The sequence below is a fragment of the Eptesicus fuscus genome, chromosome 5 (assembly GCF_027574615.1).
Source record: "Eptesicus fuscus isolate TK198812 chromosome 5, DD_ASM_mEF_20220401, whole genome shotgun sequence".
Lineage (NCBI taxonomy): Eukaryota > Metazoa > Chordata > Mammalia > Chiroptera > Vespertilionidae > Eptesicus > Eptesicus fuscus.
In genome coordinates this window covers 32,991,049-33,014,053 of record NC_072477.1, presented here as the reverse complement: position 1 = coordinate 33,014,053, position 23,005 = coordinate 32,991,049, and the positions used below count along the sequence as shown (strand labels likewise).

Sequence of the window (23,005 nt, the reverse complement as noted above, 5' to 3'; positions counted from 1 at the left end):
CTGTCTTAAATCATGTTTTGTAAATAATAGTCTAGTTTAACTGTGATATTTAAGCTTTTTGTGTGTGTGTGGGTTGATAATTTTTAGCATATATACATGTCCTGGCTAATCATGGAATCAAACTATCTAGATCTGTGTAATCCTTGTACTTTATATGTTTCAGCACTTGGTAGTATGTTCTTTTTCAAATCATATATTTATATTTTATTTTTCCTCATATTTTATTGATTTTGTTTTCCCTCCGTTTTCTATTATACAAATCATCTGCTCTCTTATCTCATGGAAAATTGCTGCTTCAATTTGAGTCAGTAGCTTGAAGTTTATAGCAATCAACTGGGAGATCATAATTTTATCTCTTTGCTAGAAATCTCATGTGTAATTCTCAGGAGGAAAACCCTGTAGAACTCTTGGATAAAATTATTGTACTTTCTGGGCAAGTCTCATCTTCATGAGAAAATTTTTAGTTCTTTACTTCAGTACCTTATAATGCACTGTAATTGGTTTCAAACGGATTTTTAAGAGAGTGAATGTTGGAAAGTATTTTAAGATTTTCTGTAGTAAAACAATTCTACATTATGAAATTCTTTAAGTGAGTTTTATGTATACTTCACAAAAAATAATTTGTGACTACCACTTGACTAGAAACTTTTTCTGAGCTGTGTTATTGTATATAAGCGAAATACATAAAGAAAACTAAACATGTTTCTTCTAGCCCAATTTGTAGTTCAGATTGTTAGTTGCTGAATAGAGACAGCTTATTCTCATGTATAGACTTTTTAAAGTCAAAAAGAACCTTCTAGAGCAAAGAATCAGCTAGTACAATTCTTGATTTTAGTGGATGACAGATTTTTATTTTTTTTTAGAAAGTTGTTCTGGCATTGAAACTTTGAAAGTTCAGTTTGGCCTCTTCCTCAGTTAAACTAAATGAATGAAGTTAAGAAACCAACAACACCCCCATTCCCATTGGTACTAATGAAAATTTCTTACTGAGGGTCAAATGAGCACAGTTATCTTTGTTTATCATTCATCTTTAATTGTTAATTTATAGATGAAATGGCCATTGCTGCATTGCTTATTAGTACTTCATTTTTTTGCAACTTTATAGCAATGGCTATAGCATGTATAATTTTCAATGAACAATTAAAGAGGAATGGCTTATTATTTCTCCAACACGTGCCTATAGTATGTTAATTTCTTAGAATCAGACTTTTTATGTTGGAAGAGATCTCAGAGCATCTATTTCTTGTCTTTATTTTTTAAATGAATAAACTAGGGAACAAAGTGGTTGAGTAATTTGTCCACTAATCTCCCATGACTGTAAAGCATTTTGTATGCTAGCCTCCATTGTGATTTAGTAAGGTTAGAGCCCTTAATGTTGTCTGACTTCAACTTTCACTTGGTTAAATTCCAGTTTATGAATGTGTTTTATTATCTGCTTTCCTACTTAGTGTAAGTTATCAAGCAATGAAAATTCAGAATTTATTCGAATGGTAATTGAGCACAATCATTTCTCTAAACCTATCATTATCTGTAATTTAGAATTACAATGACCAGGAAGCAGTGTTAGTATAAGCATAGTTCAATACATCCATATTAATCTACCTGGCAGAATATAACATTTTAACATACCTTTTAGATCCACAGTGATGGAAAAATGATTAAATTACTTATTGTCAAAACAAAGAACTACTTTAAATATGGTCATTTAATAAGCTATTTTGCTTCATGTAAACTAGCTTTGTCTAAGCCCCAGAGATATAGTCACATGGATTTATCTTTCAGTGACAATTGTTTACTGTCTGGGTTTATGTTTAATGCAGGTGCTGGTGATTGAGATTCTTGACTTACTGCCCAGCATGGAAAATGATTGGTTTTGCTAGCTATACACAGTACTGTCTTTTAAGGTTCACTTTTTAATGCAGTTAAATCTAACTTAATTATTCTGTCTTACAGTGTTTTTGAAAGAATTGTTAGGGGTATGATATATCTGTTGGACTAGTGTGTATATGTAAACTACTGAATGTATATAAAATGAAAAATTTAGGTGTGCATGGCACTTATTGCAGTAATGTAAGGTTCAAAATAAAAAATAAACATTAGGTTTATACGTTTATACATTTAACTTGTACAATATTTTCGTAGCCCTATTTTTCTGGAGAGTCTGTTTGTGCTCAGTACATTTTTCCTTTCTCCTTATTTATGACTTTATATTTATTTCCACAATAACAGTGACAAATTGCTAAGGAAGCCTTTCTTGTCTGTTTATCAGATAGTAAAGCCAATTTATAATTGTCTTTTGATTTTTGTATTGCTTACTAGCTGTCAAATAGTCTAATGAGCAGATAAAGCTTATCACAAATGGTTACAAGTTAATGGGTTATTTGGTTTTAGAACCCGTACTTTTAGTCTCTTTTATGTTGAATTAATGTGTGAAAAGGACATTCACTAAGGCATTGAAGAAAGTAGGAAAGATTTGAGACAGAATTAGGCAGTAAATTGAAAAGATTTGGTGATTCTGTTGGCTATGAAGTTAAGTAGGAATAGTTTAAAATAATTCTTATATTTGAGATTTTGATGATTAGCTGAATGGGATTTTATTGATTTACTTAATTATTAAATATATTTTTATTTATTTCAGAGAGGAAGGGAGAGGGAGAGAGAGATAGAAACATCAATGATGAGAGAGAATCATTGATCAGCGTGGCTTCCTGCATGCTCCCTACTGGGGATTGAGCCCGCAACCGGGCATGTGCTCTTGACCAGAATCCAATCCAGGACCCTTCAGTCCACAGGCTGATGTTCTATCCAAACAAGCTAGGGCATTTGAATGGAATTTTAAAGTCTCAGTGAAATTTTTTCTGAAGCAAGATAGGAAATGTATCAGTAAACAAACAGGTAATCAATTAGCAAGTGATAATAGCTGAAATGGAGGGTCCTAGAGTCTGAGTTGATTATGAAAGGTAGTGAAATTAGGAATAAGCTGTATTTATGAGAAAAAGGAAATATCAAATATTTTGGAGGTCTGGATAAGATCAAGGAGATAATGAGGGATTGAGAGCTGGTATTTCAGAAGGTTGTGACCAGAGTTTGGAATATAACTAAACAGGCTGATGCTGTGTCCAGTGCTGGAGAAGCTAGTGGCAAGAAATCTAAATAACAGATAAGAAATGTTTAAAAGATTTAAAAAATAGAGCGTTCATAAAATTAAGATTAATTGGAAAACAGAGGCATAACCAGAATAGTTTATTGCTAATTGCTCCTATTCACAGTTTAAATTGAATATAAGAATCTTATCTTCTTGCCAGCCTAAGACATATTGTGTTGTGTTAAAAATTTAACTTTGTCATATAACTGTGATTTTAGCAGTGGTTGGATATAACTTTCTTTTAAGTGTAGAAGCCTTTTCTGCCTCCATACAATTTAAAACCCATAATCTTAGAATATATATATATATATATGTGTATGTGTGTGTGTGTGTGTGTGTATACACATATTTTTATATGTTAAATCTTGACATACAAAGGTATAAATATAACTTGAAAATTATTATTTTAAAATTAATCTATTAACTTTGCAATTTTGCTTTTGCTCATGTTCTAAGATGGTGATTCAGTTACTGTATAAGGATTGCATTTGTTAAATACAAACTATTCCCTCCCCCCATTTTTGGGTACCAATTTTGATTTTCAAAAATTTTTTGGGAAGCTTCCAGATATAGGACAAATAATAAATTAATGAATAGTTAATACCATTCATTATATGACTGCTTAGATTTCATTTTTGGGAGGTTTATTAACATAATTTGATAATTTATTTTTTAAAAACCAAATGTATTGGTTGGTACTTATTAGAACCTCATATATATTACGGTTGAATTTGAAACAATAAAAAAATGAGAGAATAAATGATCTTTAAGAAATAGGAAATGTTGAAAAAGTTAGAAATAGGAAATGTTTTCAGATAACATGGAGAAAGTGTTGGGAATTACAGTTTAATAATAAAAACTAATGTTTGTACCTAAATCAAATTTGAGAGTTTCTGTTTTAATAAGTAGTTAAGGTTTGGGTTCAGAGATCTGTTTCTCTTATAGTAAACATTTTTAATATAGGAACAGATCAGGGAAATGGTTTCCATATGCTTCTTGAGGTGTTAACAATGCACTTTTGGATTGGGAATGCAATATAAACCTGAACTGCATTCTGAAAGGTGAGTGGAGGAGTATTTCAGTGTAATATGTACAAGAAACCCTTATGCTTGTGGATTTGTGACTTATGGTTTTGTGAGTTTCTGGTACATGCAAATTACTCCCTCACAAACCTGGAGTCTAACACACCTTGTTCTGTCTGGCCAGCTTACAGTCTTAGTCTGCCCAATATTTCTTTTTACTACAGTTCATCCCTCTGGGATCTTTCTTGGATACCCTTACTATTTACTATTGGGAGAATTGAGGCCAATTTTGGGGCCTAGTCTAAGGGACTTAAGATATATAAAACAAAGAGGATGGCTGGGGGAAGAAAAAATAGTAATCCAAATGGTTGGTAGTTATGTCTGTCAGACCTTTCTGGGTTTTCTAATGATCTTGGAGGCAAGAATGATTCCGTCTTTTTTTTTTCTTTGTTAATCCTCACCCAAGGATATTTTTTCCATTGATTTTTTGAGAGAGAGAGAGAAAGAAAGAAAAGAGAGAGAGAGAGAGAGAGAGAGAGAGAGAGAGAGAGATCGACATCGATGTGAGAGAGAGAGATCAACATCGATGTGAGAGACACATCAATTGGTTGCCTCCCACACATATCCCTACCAGGGCCACCAACCTGCAACCCAGGTTGGTGCCCTTGACCAGGAATTGAAACCTGAGACCCTTTGGTTCCGAGGCTGTGCTCTAAGCACTGAGCACACCAGCCAGGGCAAGAATGATTCAGTTTTTAATTATGGCTAATTTTATTCCTGCTTGAGGTTGAATATGTAGTATTATTATATTACTGACTTACTAAGAATTCCAGAATATATCCATTTTAAAATAGAATGGTTGTCCTTAATGGTATTTGTAATTTTGAAGAGTTGCATGTTTAATAACTTTACTCTTAGTTGACTTTTAAAAGTCTTGGTCGACCTTAAAGGTTTTTTTTCTCTCTTTGGTCTTTGTAAATGATATGGCCCACAGAAACACAAGGAAAAATTCCAATGGATTTTAGAGTCATATCTCTGAACAGGAATTTTCTAACCTTTTAGGATAACAAAGTATTTCAAATGAAGGTAGGACAAGGGGAGGGTTAGAACGACCTAGAAATGTTTTTAAAAAGTAGTACTACTAGCCCTGGCCAGTTTGGCTCAGTGATTAGAGTGTCGGCCTGTGGATTAAAGGGTCATGGGTTCAATTCCTGGTCAAGGGCATGTACCTCTGTTGCAGGTTACCCAGCCCTGGCAGTGGGGTAGTGGCGCATGTAGGAGGCAACCAATCGATGTGTCTCTTTCACAATGTTTCTCTCCCTCTCTCTCTCTCTCTCTTCCTTCCCCTCCCTCCCTTCCACTCTCTCTAGCAATCAATAGAAAAAAATATCCTTTGAGGATTAAAAAAAAAGTACTACTACTTTTATAGAAATGCTTACTGTGTCTTAGTCATAATATTGAATGCTCTTTATTCATTATCTCATTTAATCTTTATAGTACCTCTAATTGGTAGGTACTGTTAATATCCTCTTTTTATGAATGTGGGAATTGAGGCTGAGAGACTTTAAGTAACTTGCCTAAGGTAACAAAACTAGTAAATGGCTCAGTCTGGATTCACCTGGGTCTAATTGATGACAAATCCCTACTTCTAAATTACCATGTTAAAATTCACTTTCCACAAACCCTTTTTGTCTTTCTCCTGTATATCAGAATGGGTGTGATGCCAAGGCCATGTGCATTTTCAAAAGTTACCCTAGTCTCCAAGGTTATAATGTTGAGTTTATATTTTAAAATTATTTTTGCATATAATATAGGTATATATGTAACATATGTAGCTTAATAAATAATAATAAATCAAACACCTGTGTACTTAAACACCTAGATTAAGAAATAGAACATTACCAATAACTTTGAAGCCTCTATCCTTTCTCTATTGTATTTCCTCCTCCCATAGAGATGACTACTACCCTGAATTTTGTGTTAATCATTCTATTTTTCTTCTTTATAGATTTGCTACATATTGCTGGTTCTTTAAGCGGTATATTATTTAGTTTTGAATTTTATGTAAGTGTATGTATTATATATGAGTTCTTTTTAAGTGTACAATTCAGTAGTGTTAAGTATATTCACATTGTTGTGCAAGAGATCTGTAGAACTTTTTATCTTGCAAAACTGAAACTCTATACTCATTAACACCCATTCCCACTTTTCCTACGCTTAGCCCTTAAAAACATCTTTCTATTTTCTGTTTCTCTGATTTTAACTACTTTTCATATAAGTGAAATCATGCAGTATTTGTTCTTTAGCAACTGGCTTGTTTCACTTAGCGTAATGTCCTCAAGGTTCACTCATTTTGTTGCATGGGGCAGAATTTCCTTCATTTTTTAAGGCTGAATTCCATTGGGTTTATATACCACATTTTGTTTATCCATTCAGCCATTGATGGCCATTTAGGTTATTTCCATATTTTGGCTATTGTGAATAACGTTACAGTGAACATGGGAGTTCAGATATCCTTTCAAGATCCTGATACAAGGCTCAGGATCTTGGATATATACCCAGAATGTGATTGCTGGCTCATATGGTATTTTTTAATTTTCGGAGGAACCTCCATACTACTTTCCATAATGGCTTCACTATTTGACATTCCCACAAGCAGTGTATAAAGGATACCAATTTATATATGTGTCCTTTTTCATCTTGTTCATTCATCATTGTTTTTGAGTTACAATTTTGAGATTCATTCATGTTGATACATATAGTTGTAATTCTTTTCTACTACTATATATTCTTTTTCAACATTTGGTATTGCCAGACTTAAAAAAAAATTTAGATGTCAAGTGGTAGTTTACTCTGGTTATATATTTCCTTAAATGTTCATCTTTTCATGCTTCTTGGTAGTTTCTGGTTCCTCTTCTATTAATGCCTCTATATGGTGAGAATCTGACCACTTTTCACTCTATCTTCATTGCTTTCACCTTGGTTTGAGTACCTTCATTTATGATAATAGCCAATGATTAGTTTACTAGTTTTGCTCATGCCCCTATATCTTTTCCACACAGCAGCCAGAACAACCTATTAAATAGTAATTTATATTACGTTACTCCTCTGCTCTAAACTCTGCAGTAACTTCCATTTCTTGTACAGTAAAAGCCAGACTTCTTACAGTGTTCTTTTCTGTTCTACACGATCTTTCTAGAGCCTCTCTGATAGGCTGAATGTGGGCAAGGATCTTTGTTTTGCTCATGGAGGCATACAAGTGCCTCCAAAAGTGTCTGTCACATGGTGGGCACTTAATGTTTATTGAATAAATTTGAATTTGGTAACTAAATAAATGCCCATTTTCTATGGTGTGTAGATTTTTCTCAAAATATTTTAGTACTCTGAATAAATACGAATTTTCTGTAAAACTAAATAATAATAGACAACACTTTTATACTTTCTTTCAGTTTTATTGGAAGGTTTAATTTTCCCTTGTTGAACACTTGTTCAGATGAATTAAAGAGCACATGTTTAAGAGATCTAATTACTTTTGATTATGAGTTTCATAACAGAATAATCACTAGGCAATTTTAAGATCAAAACTAGAATTTAAATCAGAAACTCATATTGCATTGTTGGTTTCATCAGAGATAACCTCATCTCATGTTAATCACAAATGGACAGTCTAATGCATCTAAAAGTGAAAAACTGACTTGAGAGTTCTTGGTTGTAGTCTAGTGCAGGATGCAGAATGCCAGGGTGCTGGGTAGAAATGAAGAGTAATTCCAAGCCTCTGAGATGGCTGAATAAGCAAATGAGGAGGGGGAAGGCAAAGTCCAAAAGCGGTTGTTTTTGATAAATTGAAATTGTGGTAGATGGTAGAGAAGCTTTGAGAGTTGGAATTGTGAAGTTTGATATAGTGAGTGGAACTATACTAAGGTATTATATTCATTGGACTAATATTTGTCCTGAAATACAGGACTTGGGATACTAATGAGCATAACAAATGTGATTCCTGTGCTTGTTGAATAATCTAGTAGGAGAGACAGATATTAAATACAAAAATTAACATAAAATTATTGGTTTTGATAAGTGGGCAATGGAGAGCAGAATGTATAGCAGTTGGGATTTAGACAAGAAAACAAAAGCCACCCTAGGTTTTTTAAGCCATTAGGAATTTAATACAGGCAATTACTGACTTACGAACCTCCTAGAAAGACTGTAGCAGTAAGGGAAGGGAAACTGCCACATTCAGGAAGTCAGGAAGAGCAAAACTGTAGAAAAACTGCTGCTGCTGATTTCAGTTATTTTTGATTACTGCAGTCGTTGATTCATAGAACACCTAAAACCTCATATGGCATATGCTTATGCCCACATGCCTGTCCATTGCTGCTGAAGGGGCAATAATGTTTCTACTGTCCTTTAGTCTTCCAAATCTTTTGCAGATGTTTATCAAGAGGTAGAAGCAAAACTGGAGCCTTGGTGCTAGATATTTTGGAAAATGTAGTTCCCAGATGTCCCAGAGGCCTTGGGAAAACAATTACCATAGTTCACTATGAGAGAAGATAATAGGGTTATCAACTTTAGATTGGATCGTAAAAAAGCCATCTCTGAAGAGGAGACTTCTGTTGGATAAGATCTTTTAAAAACTGGTGAGGTCAGTTTCTATTAAGAATTTTGGCTATTTTATGGCACAAGTGGAGGGCAACCTTAGATAGTAAAATAGACAATTTTTCAGTAACAGCTTTTTCTGAACAGATGACATTTGGTTTGAGACTTGATTTAGGAGACAGCTGTAGGAAGATTGGGGAGAAGGGAGTTTCTGTCAGAAAAGATAAGTACAGTTGCATGAAACTTGAATGACTTTGGCATGTTAGAAGGACAGAAAGAAGACAGGAGTACATTGATTGATAGGACATGTAGATGGAGAGTTAGGTAGAGGTCAGATCATGTAGTATCTTCAAAAATCTGATAACACATTTGGATTGTATGCAATTTAGCATGAGATCCCATTGGATCATGAACAAGGAAGAAAAATGAGCTGATTTCCAAATGAAAGAGATTATTCTGGCTGTTCTATAAAGAATAAATTTGGGGGAAGGAGATAAGAGGGTTGGGGCAATCGTGGAAGCAAGGAGAACAGTTGAGAGGCTTTAGCAGTATGTCAGATAATAAGTGACAGTGACTTATAACAATAGAAATGGCCAAAAATGCATGCATTTTAGCAAGTATTTTAGATGTTATGTCAATTGGTCTTGCTATAAGTTCGATATGAGGAATTAGGAAGAGAGAAATCAAGGAGCTTTTAGATTTTTGGATTGAGCAACTGGGTGGATGGTGGTGACATTTACTGAAATAGGAATACTTGGGTGAGGAGCAGGTAGAGCAGGATGAAAGAATCAGGAGTTCTGTTTGAACTTGTTATGTTTGAGATAACCCTGGACATCTGAGTGGAATTCTTGTTTAGGTAGTTGAGCTGGAATCTGGAGCTCAGGAATGAGATCAGGTCTGTAGTCTAGTTAAAACCATTTATACTAGATGTGATTATTTAAGGAGGAAGAAGAATGCCCAGGAAATAACTGTAGGCACTTCAACTTTTAGATGTCTTACAGAGGGGAAGGAGTCAGCAAAAGAAATGGAAAAAGCAGGCAGACAATAGGAAAACGAGATAACTGTGAGGTCACAAAAGTCTAGGGAATATAGTATTCTCAGATGGAGGAAGTGGTCAGTTGTATTAATGCTGCTAAAAGTGGTATAAAATGAGGACAGAATTCTCTGATAACTACTGGCTATGGCAAGATTGAGGACATCAGTGAAATTCTCAAGAATTGTTTCAATGGAAAGTCAGGAATAAAAGATGGATTGAAATGAGTTAAAGAGAAAATGGAAGGTGAGACAGTGAAGATAGAATTAAAGACAATTCTTGCTTCAGGAATTACATTGTGAATGGGAGCAGAGAAATTGGGTGGTAGCTGGAAAGGAATGTAGAGTCAAACTTGCATGAGCACACACACACCCACACACACACACACACACACACACACACACACACGTGTGGGTGTGTGTGTGGGTGTGTGGGTGTATGGGTGTGTGTGTTTTAAGATGGTTGTTGTTACTAAGGCTTGCCCATAATCTATAGAAAAGATTCAGGAGAGGAAGAAATTGACAAAGCAGGAGAAAGGGGGGAAAATTGATGAACTAAAATACTTGAGTAGAGATTAGGGAATGGGATGCAGAGCATAAGTGGAGGGGAGAGGTTGGCCTTAGGTAAGAGCAAGGATATGTATATGTATTTCATTTTAACCTAAAGGAATGCAGATTAATATGGTTATGGAAGCAATTAGATTGATGGCATTGGTGTTCAGAAATGTGATTATTTTTGTCTGACCACATCCTATATTAATTTAGTATGAGGCTAGGTTGCCAGCTATGATTGAGGTGAGAATAGGAAGTGTTGGAAGTCTGAGGAGAGAAGAGAAAGTATGAGATAGTTCTCTCAGGGATTAGGAAAATGAATTTACTTAGGAAGTGTAGAAGGAATGCTTGACAGTGTTGGCAGCTCATTTGAGCTTTCTGGTGGTGATTTTAAAGTAAATTCAGTTCATAAGGTTGTGAGATGCTTTCTCTAGCAAGAATGAACGGCTCACATACAGGCATGGACTGCTGGATAGATGGATTCAATCACAGATGATCATGAAGTATAATCGTGGAGAGACTGCAAGCGAGTTAAGTATATTTGCAAAGGATTGGTTATGATACTAGATGCTGAAATGTAAGCTTATTTAAGTTAGAACTTTGAGGGCGTTATCAATGGGGAAGAGTAATAGGGTCAGTGGATGGGATGTCCTTGTGGGGTCAGAGGATAGAGTGATGGTACCCAGTGCAAGTCATCTGAAGGGAAAGGAAGAGTATTTTAGAGATTAGGGTGCTAGAAATAGAAAATCCAGAGGTCTATCTACTGATAATGACAAGGTGGAGGGTTGAAGATATGAGAGTGGGTGATTAAAGTGAGATGGGGCAAGAGATTTTGGAGGTGAAGGAAGCCAGGAAGTAAGTGCCTAGGACTTATGAGGATGTTCAAGTTGCCAGAAATGAAGATAGATATAGTGGTGAATAGGAAGACCATGAGCAAAATATAGAAAACTGTATTAGGGAGAGAGAAGTGGATATTGTTAGGGAAGTTCATAATGGAGGGTAAAGATGATGGGATTCACAGCTGGTATGGCATTAGTTGAAATGTTTGGACAATATGAATATACTATATTGGTAGTACTGTGGAACGTATTTACCACTAGTGGGTATAGAGGATACTAGTAATATGGAAGATACAGGAATAGAATGAGTGTAATCATGACAGGGGGAAAAAAGGTGTAGTATATTTGAGATAGTTTAGGAGTTATATAGTGTTTTAAGAAATTAATTTGAGTAGTTGAGGAAGTAGAATGTGCTTATATAGCTTTAGGGCATTAGCTGTCTTCGTAAGGTATGTATTCTTTCTCTCTTTATATAACCCCACTTTGACACTTTATTACATACTAGAGGCCCAGTGCACGAATTCGTGCACGGGTGGGGCCCAGCCAGCCTGGCCCTAATTGGGGTGGATCGGGGTTGGGCCTGTCAGGAGGAGGAGGCTAGGGAGAGGGGCCAAGGGTGATGGCCAGCGGGCCGCGCCCCCAATTGGGGTGGGGGGGCTGATTGGGGGTGGGACTGGCTGTGGGGAGGGGCTGTGGAAGGTTGGCTGGCCAGCCCCATCCCCCGATTGGTGTAGGGGGTGATTGGGACAGAGCTGGCTGGGGTGGTGGGGGCTGATGGGGGTGGGGCCAGCCGTGGGGAGGGTCTGTGGGCAGTAGGCTGGTTGGCCCTGCCCCCAAATGGGGTGGGGGGGCTGATCAGGGGTCAGCGGCCTGGGGAAGGGGCCATGGGTGGTTGGCCAGCTGGCCCTGTCCCTGATCAGAGTGGGGGGGCCGATAGGGGGCAGAGCTGGCTGGGGGGGGGGGCGTGGGTCAATTGGGGTGGTGGGGGCCCATCAGGGACGGGGCCAGCTGGGGAGAGGGGCTGCAGGACGTTGGCTGGCCGGCCCCACCCCTGTTGGGGTAGGGGGGTAATCAGGGGCAGGGCCAACCAGCCGGCCCCACCCCCTCAATCAGGCCGGTTCACTGGCAGCAGTGGGCGTCATAGCGACTGGTTGTTCCAGTTGTTATGGCGTTCCGGTTGCTGGCTTTTTATATATATATAGATAAGATTATGTTTTTAGGGGGATGTATACCAATTGCTTGGAGATAATTTTTGTCTGTTTTTTATTTTGATGGACTACAAATCCAAATAAAAGTATTTGTTTTAATTTCATGTATTTTAAGACTTTATTTTTATGACTGTTATTCTTTATTTTTTATGAGGTAATTTTTTATTGCCTATATGGTTTATAAAATACATGACCTTTGTGTCTGGCTCCTTTCACTTAGCATAATGTTTTTAAGGTTTATCTGCATTGTAGCATGTATCAATACTTCATTCTTTTTTATGGTTGAATACTTCTGTTGTATGTATATAGCACAATTTGTTCTCCCATTCATATGTTGGTGGACATCTGGGTTCTTTCCTTCTTTTGATTATTGTGGATAGTGCTGCTATTAACATGTTTGTACTTGTATTTGTTTGAGTATCTGTTTTCAGATCTTTTGAGTATATAACTAGGAGTGGAGTTACTGGGTCATATGGTAATTCTATGTTTAACTTTTTGAGGAACCATCAAACTTTTCCACAGCAGTTGGTGATAACATTGCTGGTGGGAACATTTTTTCATTCCCACCAGCAATGTATGAAGGTTTTTACATCCTTGCTAATACTTGTTATTATCCATTTGTAAAATAGAGCATTCTACTGAGTATAAAGTGACACTGCATTGTCATTTTAATTTACATTTTCTTAATTACTAATGATGATGAGCATCTTGTCATATACTTGTTGGCTATTTGTATATATTTTTTGGAGAAATTCGATTTATGGCTTTTGCCCACTTAAAAAATTCAGTTGTTTGTCTTTTTATTGTTGAGTTGCAAGAGTTCCTTATATATTCTAGATACTAGACACATTTATCAGATATATGCTTTGTAAGTATTTTTCCCATTCTGTAGAGTATCTTTTAACTTTTTTGATAATATCTTTTGATGCACTAAATTTTTATATTTTTATTTATTTATTTTTAAAATATATTTTTATTGATTTCAGATAGGAAGGAAGAGAGAGATAGAAACATCAATGATGAGAGGGAATCCTGCACGTCCCTTACTGGGGATCGAGCCCGCAACCCCAGCATGTGCCCTTGACCAGAATCGAACCTGGGACTCTTTAGTCCACAGGCCAACGCTCTATCCACCGAGCCAAACCAGCTAGGGCTAAATTTTTATAATTTCAATGAAGGACAATATATCTGGTTTTTTTTTTAATTGAGAAAGAGAAACATTGATGTTAGTGAGAAATATCAATTGGTTGCCTCCCATACATACCCTGACCAGGAGTTAAACCCGCCACCTTTTGGTGTACAGGTCGATGCTCCCACCAACACTGGCCAGGGCTCTTTTTGTTTTCTTTTATTGCTCATGCTATTTATGTCACATCTAAGGATCCATTGCCAAATCCAAAGTCATGAAGATTTACCCCTTTTTTTCCTAATAATTTTATAGGTTTAGCTGTTCTATTTAGGTCATTGAATAATTTTGAGTTAATTTTCATATATGGTATGAGGTAAGGATTCAATTTCATGTGGATATAGCTTTGGTTTTTAAGCTGGAGCAGTATAATCCCTAAGTAAACCTGCTGACTGCCTGCTTCCATTTCTCTATGTGGCCCTTCTGACCTGGATGTCTTGTGTAAGCAAACTGTGCCTGCTGTGGCTTATAGATGTCTGTTTACAGATGTCAGTTATCTAGTGAATTGCTAGTGTTGTTGAGTTCAACTATATTGATATTCTTCCTGTTGGATCTGTTCATTTTGTTTTTCTAAAATATTTTTATTGATTTCAGAGAGGAAGGGAGAGGGAGAGGGAGAGGGAGAGAGAAATATGAATGATGAGAGAGAATCATTTATCAGCTTCCTCCTGCACACCCCCTACTGACGATCAAGACCGCATCCTGGGCATGTGCCCTGACTGGAAATCGACCATGACCTCCTGGTTCATAAGTCAGTGCTCAACCACTAAGCCACACAGGCCAGGCTGGATCTGTTCATTTTGTAAAATATTATTTTATTTATTTATTTTCAGATTTATTATTTATTTTTAATCTTTTCCCATCACCATTTATTCCCTCTATGCCCTCTTCCACTTCCACTTATGCCTTCACCCCTACTGTTGTCCATGTTCATGTCTACGAGTTCTCTCTCATTTTTTTCTTTTTTGCTCCATCATGTTCCTCTCCCCCCAGAGCTGTCTGCCTGCTCTCTATGAGTCTGTCTCTATTTTGCTTGGTAGTTTAGTTTGTTCATTAAATTCCACATATGAGTGAAATCATATGGTACTCATCTTTCTCTGACTGGCTTATTTCATTCAGTATAATGTTCTCCGGGTCCAACCATGCTGTTACAAAGGTAAAATTTTCTTCCTTTTTTTTTTTTTTTTAAAAAAAACCACATTTTATTTTTTATATATATTTTATTGATTTTTTACAGAGAGGAAGGGAAAGGGACAGAGAGTTAGGAACATTGATGACAGAGAAACATCGATCAGCTGCCTCCTGCACACCCCCCACTGAGGACATTAAAAACACAAAAGACAGAATCATTGATTGGCTGCCTCTTGCACGCCCCACACTGGGGATCGAGCCCCAACCCAGGCATGTGCCCTTGGCTGGAATTGAACCTGGGACCTCTCAGTCTGCAGGCTGACGCTCTATCCATTGAGCCAAACCAGCTAGGGCTTTCTCCCCTTTTAGATGGGACAGGGTGGCTAGAATTGTTCCAATTGGATATTTCTCTTCTCTTAGGGGAGTTAGGCTCTGATAATACCCCACCTGGTTAGGCTCTAGTTAATTAGTTTCCCTGAGGGCAGGTTTGTTGAGAAGAATAGAGTGCACTGGTGTATTTCTAAATGGTTTCTTTCTGCACTTTCCCCCCTTTACATACATATTATGATTGTGTTTATGTTCATTTACTCTTTACAATTAAACCTTTATTGGTCATATATGAGGACGTCCCTCGACCGGAATCTAACCTGGGACCCCTCAGTCCACAGGCCGATGCTCTATCCACTGAGCCAAACCGGCTTTGGCAAATTTCTTTCCTTTTTAAGGGATAGTAGTAGTAGTCTATTGTGTAAATTATCACGGTTTTTCTTATCCACCTATCTACTGATGGACACTTAGGCTGCTTCCAAATCTTGGCTATTGTAAATAACACTACAACGAACATAGGGCTACATACATTCTTTTGAATTAGTGTTTCAAGTTTTTTCAGATAAATTCCCAGAAGTGGAATCACTGGGTCATAAGGCAGTTCCATTTTTAGTTTTTTGAGGTAACTCCATAGTGCTTTCTACAGTGCCTGCACCAATCTGCATTCCCAAATAAAGTGCACTAGGGTTCCCTTTTCTCCGCATCCTTGCCAACACCTGATGTTTTGATGAGTTATTGATGATAACCATTCGACAGATGTGAGGTAATATCTCATTGTGTTTTAATTTGCATTTATCTGATGATTAGTGACATTGAGCATCTTTTCATATCTCGCCCCACCCTGTGGAGCTTACTCCCTACTGAAGACTACAGCTGGTCATATATAACCTGGTACTCAGTCATTTTGGGCTTGGTACCTTTTATAATCTTAAAAATTATTGAGGTCTCTCTAAGAACTTTTATTTAAGAAGATAATGTCTATTAATATTTACATATTAGAAATTAAAATTGAGAAAAATTTGAAAATATTTATTAGGTACCTATTAGATATTAATATAAACAATACACTTTTATAAAATATAACTATATTTTTCCAAAACAAATAATTGTGTGAGTAGCATTTTTGTACATTTTTGCAAACCTTTAGTATTTAGCTTCAGAGAAGACAGTTGTATAGTGATATCTGCTTCTCTGGTGAGCATGTTGTTATATGTCTTGGCTGAAATGTATGAAGATTATCTGTAGTTAGAAAAGGGAGAAATCTGTTGATAGCCTTTTCAGATAATTGTAGATATTTGTTGGCCTACTTAAGTAAATGTATGTTTAGTTCCTTTGAATCATTGTGAAAGTAAAGAAGATGTCTTGTTTAGTGCAGGACCTGCATTTCTGGAAATTGTAGTATTAATTGAATTCCCTCAAGTTAGAGTTAATAGTTATGGTCCCTATAGGATGCGTTCTTGGCCAATATACTGGTAGTTTATTCTCTTTAAATTATCCAAAGCCCTGACTGTGTTGATGGTTGTAGTGTGTGTTCTTTACCATTCATATATTGTTTGTCACTAGTCCTGTCTGTAGTGTTATTTTTGAAGCTCTTCATAAAACTGTCTAAAGGGACTTTTCTCCCATTTTCTAACTGAGCTTCACCCTGTTTCCTCAACAATATCCTTGAAGAAGAATCAAGCTTCTACCAAACATGTATCTTAACATCCAACACTATCACCTGCACACACCTTTTGGCTTTTCTTGGTTAAAACTACTCATCAGTGGCAGAGAGAATGGGTACAGAAGAGTAGAGTCCATAGAATTTAGAACATACTTCATTCAGAACAGTGAAATAAGAACTGTCCTTGGCTTAGAGCACTTGGAATATGATACGTTAACACTCTCTGATCAAGAAGGTGCAGTATAATTTGTTGGAGCTATTGCTCATTGGCTAAGAACTTATGATAGTATTCAGAGTATATATTTATTAAAGAGTGTCATTTTTTTCTATATCTGCCACTATATTATAAGCCCTTATACACAAAGTGGTGTTATTCTCTTTCTACTAGTATATCCCTCCTGGAGTGAAGGATGTTGGTTTTGGATATATTAAGTTTCAGGCAACTTTATTTTTCAAAACAAAACAACAACAACATATGTCTGTTTAATATTAAAGAACTAGAGGCCCGGTGCACGAAATTCGTGCATGGAGGGGGGTTGTCCCTCAGCCAGCCTGTACCCTCTCCAATCTGGGACCCCTCAAGGGATGTCCGACTGCCCGTTTAGGCCCGATCCCAGGGATCAGGCCTAAACGGGCAGTCGGACATCCCTCTCACAATCCAGGACTGCTGGCTCCCAACTGCTTGCCTGCCTGCCTTCCTGATTGCCCCTAACCGCTTCTGCCTGCCAGCCTGATCACCCCCTAACCACTCTGCTGCCAGCCTGTTTGCCCCCAACTTCCCTCCTCTGCTGGCCTGGTCACCCCTAACTGCCCTCTCCTGCAGGGTTGATCACCTCCAACTGCCCTCCCTTGCAGGCTTGGTCCCTCTCAACTGCCCTCCCTTGCAGGCCAGGTGCCTCCCAACTGCCCTCTCCTGCTGGCCATCTTGTTGTGGCCATCCTGTGTTGACATGGAGGCAGGATCTTTGACCACATGGGGGCAGCTATATTGTGTGTTGCAGTGATGATCAATCTGCATAGTACTCTTTTATTAGATAGGATAGAGGCCTGGTACAGGGGTGGGGGCCAGCTGGTTTGCCCTGAAGGGTGTCCCTGATCAGGGTGGAGTACCCTTGGGGCATGGGGCGGCCTGAGCGAGGGGCCTGTGGTGGTTTGCAGTTCGGCCACGCCCCCTGGCAATGCAAGCGGAGGCCCTGGTATCTGGAATTTATTTTCCTTCTACAATTGAAACTTTGTAGCCTGGAGCAGAGCCAAGCCTGGGGCTCCCTCTGAGGCCCGCAGCCATTTGTGTTGGGGTTATAATTGAAACTTTGTTGCCTTAAGCGGGTGGGCCTGGCCAGGGTGTGTGGAAAGCTTTGCTTCCCCTGTTGCCGTTGGCAACTCTGGCCTGCTCTCTCAAGCTCCATTCTGCCGCCATTTGTTTGAATTTGTTTACCTTCTATAATTGAAACTTTGTAGCTTGAGTGGAGGCTTAGGCTTGGCAAGGGCAGGTGGAAAGCTTGGCTTCCTCCGTTACCTAGGAAACCTTACTCTCTGTGGCTGTAGCCATCTTGGTTTGGGTTAATTTGCATGCTTGCTCTGATTGGATGGTGGGCGTGGCTTGTGGACGTGGCTTGTGGGTGTGTCGGAGTTATGGTCAATTTGCATATTTGTCTATTATTAGATAGGATTGTGCAATAGGCAGTACCTAAAAGGAACTCAGGAGAGATATTTGGGCTAGTAATAGACACCACGGATTATCATTGTATAAGTTATGAGTAAGATTAAGATTGAAGGAGAACATGTAGAATGTAAAGAGGACCATGGTCAGTTCTTATAGGTATAATAGAGGCCCAGTGCACAAAATTTGTGCATTTGGAGGGCGGTTCCCTCAGCCTGGCGTGCGCCTCCTCGCAGTCCGGGCGCCCTTGGGGGATGTCCAACTGATGGCTTAGGCCTAAGTCGGCAGTCGGGCATCCTTAGCGCTGCTGCGGAGGTGGGAGAGGCTCCCGCCACCGCCGCTGTGCTCGCCAGCCGTGAGCCCGGCTTCTGGCTGAGTGGCACTCCCCCTGTGGGAGTGCACTGACCACCAGGGGGCAGCTCCTGCATTGAGCATCTGCCCCTGGTGGCCAGTGCATGTCAGAGCAATCACGTCATTCCGCCGCTTGGTTGATTTGCATATTAGCCTTTTATTATATAGGATAACTTTATGCCAGTTATTGAACTCGCCCATGTTCATTGTCCTCTATACTACAATGCATTCCTATATAATAAAAGGGTAATGTGCAAATAGACCGAACAGCAGAACAACTAAACCAATCAAAGCGTAATGTGCTGATGATATGCTAAGGCTGCTCAGTCCCTTGCTATGATGTGCACTGACCACCAGGGGGCAGATGCTTCAACCGGCAGGTTAGCTTGCTGCTGGGGTCCAGTTGATTGGGACTGAGCGAGATGGGCTGGAGCCCTTGCGCGGTCCCTCCCCGGCCTGATCATGCACCAGTGGGGTCCCTCAGCCTGGCCTGCACCCTCTTGCAATCCTAGACCCCTGAGGGGATGTTGAAGAGCCGGTTTCAGCCTGATCCCACAGGCTACTCCCTTTGGGAGGGCGCCAGACGCAGGGCTCATGGTTGGTGAGCACTGCTGCGGCAGCGTGAGCCTCTCCTGATCGGGACTGATTGGGCGCAAGCCCACGGTAGGCACAGTGGGGCCAGGATGAGCTGGAGCGGCAGGTAGGAACTGCAGGCAGCATTGGACTGTGGGTTTCAGCCCTATCCCTGCAGGCCACCTAGAGGGACCCCACCCGTGCACGAATTAGTGCACCGGGCCTCTAGTTATAATAATTAAGGCTATCTGGATTCTATGATTAATTGTTTTTAAATTCATATTATGTGTAAATAGGTAATCCCTTTTTATAAGGATTACATATCCCTTCTATCAAAGTTATTTAAAGTATGGAAATCATCAAAATTTTAAGATGAAGATTCAAATTGGGACCTAAATTGCTAAAATATTCTTCTCTTACCCCATTTTAACTCTCATTTGAAAGCTGGTATTACTGTTTTATGGTGAGAGGAGGGGAGAGAAAAATAAGAAAAAGAATTGCCTAATACAGTGTTCATCTTATGTGGGCCAGTATAATTTAGTTGAAAACCTAACTATCATATTTAACAGTTTCTTTGGGAAAATGTATTCTGAGTTCCAAGTAGCTAATTTGTAAGCAAACTATTGGAACAAAGTCTATTTATAAATTGAATATTTTTTTCAAAAATGCAGCTGATATTATTTTTAGTGGGTTTTCTGTGAATTCTTGCACACATTTCATTAATGCATGCCAGTAAGATTTTATTAATGTAATTAACTAGTGATCATTTAAGTCATCTACCTCAAAATTTTCCTCATTCATTTAGGGCAAAGATTTTTTCAAATTGTCTATTTAGTTAAGATTCCTAAAATGTTCAAAGATATGGCTTTACAATCAGTAGTCACTGGTACAGAAAAGTTAGGCCGCATATTTTGGGAGAAAAAATTTCCTTAGTAATGTCTAGCTCCTATTCTAGAGAGTTCAGTAACTATGGGTTTAAGAAATAATTTTTTTTTGTGGGAATAAATTTTTAACAGAAGTTATCATTTAGTTTTTATCTTTCAAGACCATAGGTTTCTGTTTTGAGTTGTTTCCAGAAGCCAAGGGGCTAAAGAAGAATGGAAGTGCTGATAAAACCTGGTTACTTCAAAGAAAATATGACATTCAGAATTTATGATTATGTTTTCCTAAGTCTGTTTATCTGTTTTAATAATTATTGAAATTCTCCATGAATATAATCATTCTTGAAGAAGCAAAAGCAAACAGGATGGTTAATAATCTCGAAAAAGGAATATAAGTAGCTAACTATTCTTTATATAAGAAAATATAATCTCAAAATAAGTTGTTCAGAGAGAAAAGAGTAGGCCGCATTCTGGTTTTTAAAAAACAAAAGAAAACCATAAAAATATCTTTGGAATGAGTAATGACTGAGAATTTTGGCTTTTTCAGCAAATTTTTTTTTTGTTTGCAGAATATAAGATTTTGTTTGAAAAAATTCATGGCACTCTTTGAGGCAAAAGATTGCCCACATACTGCTGTTTTGGTTGCTCTGTTGCCAGATGAAGTGAACTAGCAATTATCAACTTTTCTCCTGCTTTTCCTTTTTTATATGATTAGTTTCTGTATCTGTAATTTGTAAATATTATTATGATCTCTGAATGCATAATAATCTGGCCACTCAGTGTGTGTGTGTGTGTATTAGAGGCCCAGTGCATGAATTCGTGCATGGGTGGGGTCTGGCCAGCCTGGCCAGGGGGAGGGGACATGGGCGGTTGGCTGGCCTGCCTGCTGGTCGAACTCCTGGTTGAGGGGACAATTTGCATATTAGCCTTTTATTATATAGGATATACACTGAGTGGCCAGATTATTATGCGTTCAGAGATCATAATAATCTGGCCACTCAATGTATATTGTAAATATGTAGAAAAATATCTGGCCACATAAACATTTCATTTAACAGTAGTATGCTACCTGTGGAAGATGAGGGGTAGAACAGAATAAAGTAGAAATTTCAGTTTTTTCTCTATGTACTTCTGTATTTGAGCTTAAAAAAAAAAAAAGGAATTGTTTGTTCTTTTTAGCAATTAAAATTGGAAAGGGAAAAAGTGGTATAGGAAAATAAATTATTATTATTATTATTTTTAATCCTCACCTGAAGATATGTTTTTATTTTATTATTTTTAAAAATATATTTTATTGATTTTTTATAGAGATGAAGGGAAAGGGATAGAGAGTTAGAAACATCGATGGGAGAGAAACATCACATCGATCAGCTGCCTCCTGCACACCTCCTACTGGGGATGTGCCCGTAACCAAGGAGTACATGCCCTTGACCAGAATCGAACCTGGACCCTTCAGTCCGTAAGCCGATGGCTCTATCCGCTGCGCCAAAACGGTTAGGGCTAGATATGTTTTTATTGATTCTAGAGAAAGAGGAAGAGAGAGGGAGAGAGAGAGAAAGAAACATTGATCGGCTGCCTCCCACTCACGCCTGGATCAAGGATCCAACTTGGAACCTGGGTATGTGCCCTGACTGGAAATCAAACCTGCGACCCTTCGGTGCACCGGTTGATGCTCCAACTAACTGAACCACACCGGCCAGGGTGGACAATAAATAATTTTAAACATTATTTAATACTGTTGAAATCCTTATGTTTTATGGTAGATTTTATAAAAGCGGAGATGTAGAACTAATGGTGGAAACAAAGAATGTATGATGTTTAATATACAGTATGATCTTTAGAAATATTGAAGTGTTTTATATTACCTTGTTGACTGAATTATTGATGGAAACTACTCTTTTAAGTCCTTGAAATACAGAATATTATTTGTGGCTCAATAGTTTTGAGTATTTCAGAATGCTCCTTGCCTATAAGTATCTTTAGTCAGTGTAGTTATAAAGTATGCTCATTTTCATCTTCTGTAGTTGTATTTAATTTCCTTTAACCACAAAGATTAGGAGAAATGCCCCACTCTCAATTGTTCCAATCCCAAAGTGGTCTCTGTTTTCCCTCTTAGGGATTTTTTTTCTATATTTTAATGGCACTATTAAGATAGAGTGATGCAAAGGTGAATGTTAGTATTTTATTAATAACCAACTAATTAATAATATAATTGGTAACTTATTAATTTTATTAATAAGGATTAAAAATTCTTATTTCCCTCTTTCATTTTTCTCATTTAGCTTATTCCACAAATCAACTAAATTTTTGGGAAAAATCAACTTTTCCCTTACCATTAGAATTTTTCTTTTTCTCTTTGTCATATGTATTTGTTGTTATGTATAGTTTATTGAGTACTTATTAAGTGTCAGGCACTAGGGATAGAGAAGAAGTTAGGCCAAATTCCTGCTCCAATGCAGTTTACATACTAGTGGTGGTTATAGAAAATGAACACATAAAGAATTTCAGATAATGCTAAGAAAGGAGTAATGTGTGGTCCTAACATATATCTACTTGGGCAAGATTATAACTTGATGACTACATTCTGAAAGTTGTAAATATTTAAAAGTTAAGAAAGGCAAATCCTTGGTACAATCTTAGTTTCCAATCTTCATCCTGAGTTCCCTGAAGCCTGTATTCTCAAGACCCAGGGGCTAAAAGAGCTGCTCTCTTCTCTGGCCAGCCTTTCCACTTGCTAGTCTGATTTAAGTAGCATGGATTTGTTGGGGCAGGGCAGGAATAATTGGGTGGTATTTAAATCCATTTTCAACTTCTGTAGTTGGATTTAATTTCCTTTAACTACA

General features: G+C 37.9%; 1 protein-coding gene across 4 annotated transcripts in view; it reads left to right on the top strand.

Annotated features, from left to right (window-relative positions):
• MNAT1 (MNAT1 component of CDK activating kinase) overlaps positions 1 to 23,005 on the top strand; it is a 196,194-nt gene that overhangs the window by 30,519 nt on the left and 142,670 nt on the right. The window lies entirely within an intron of this gene.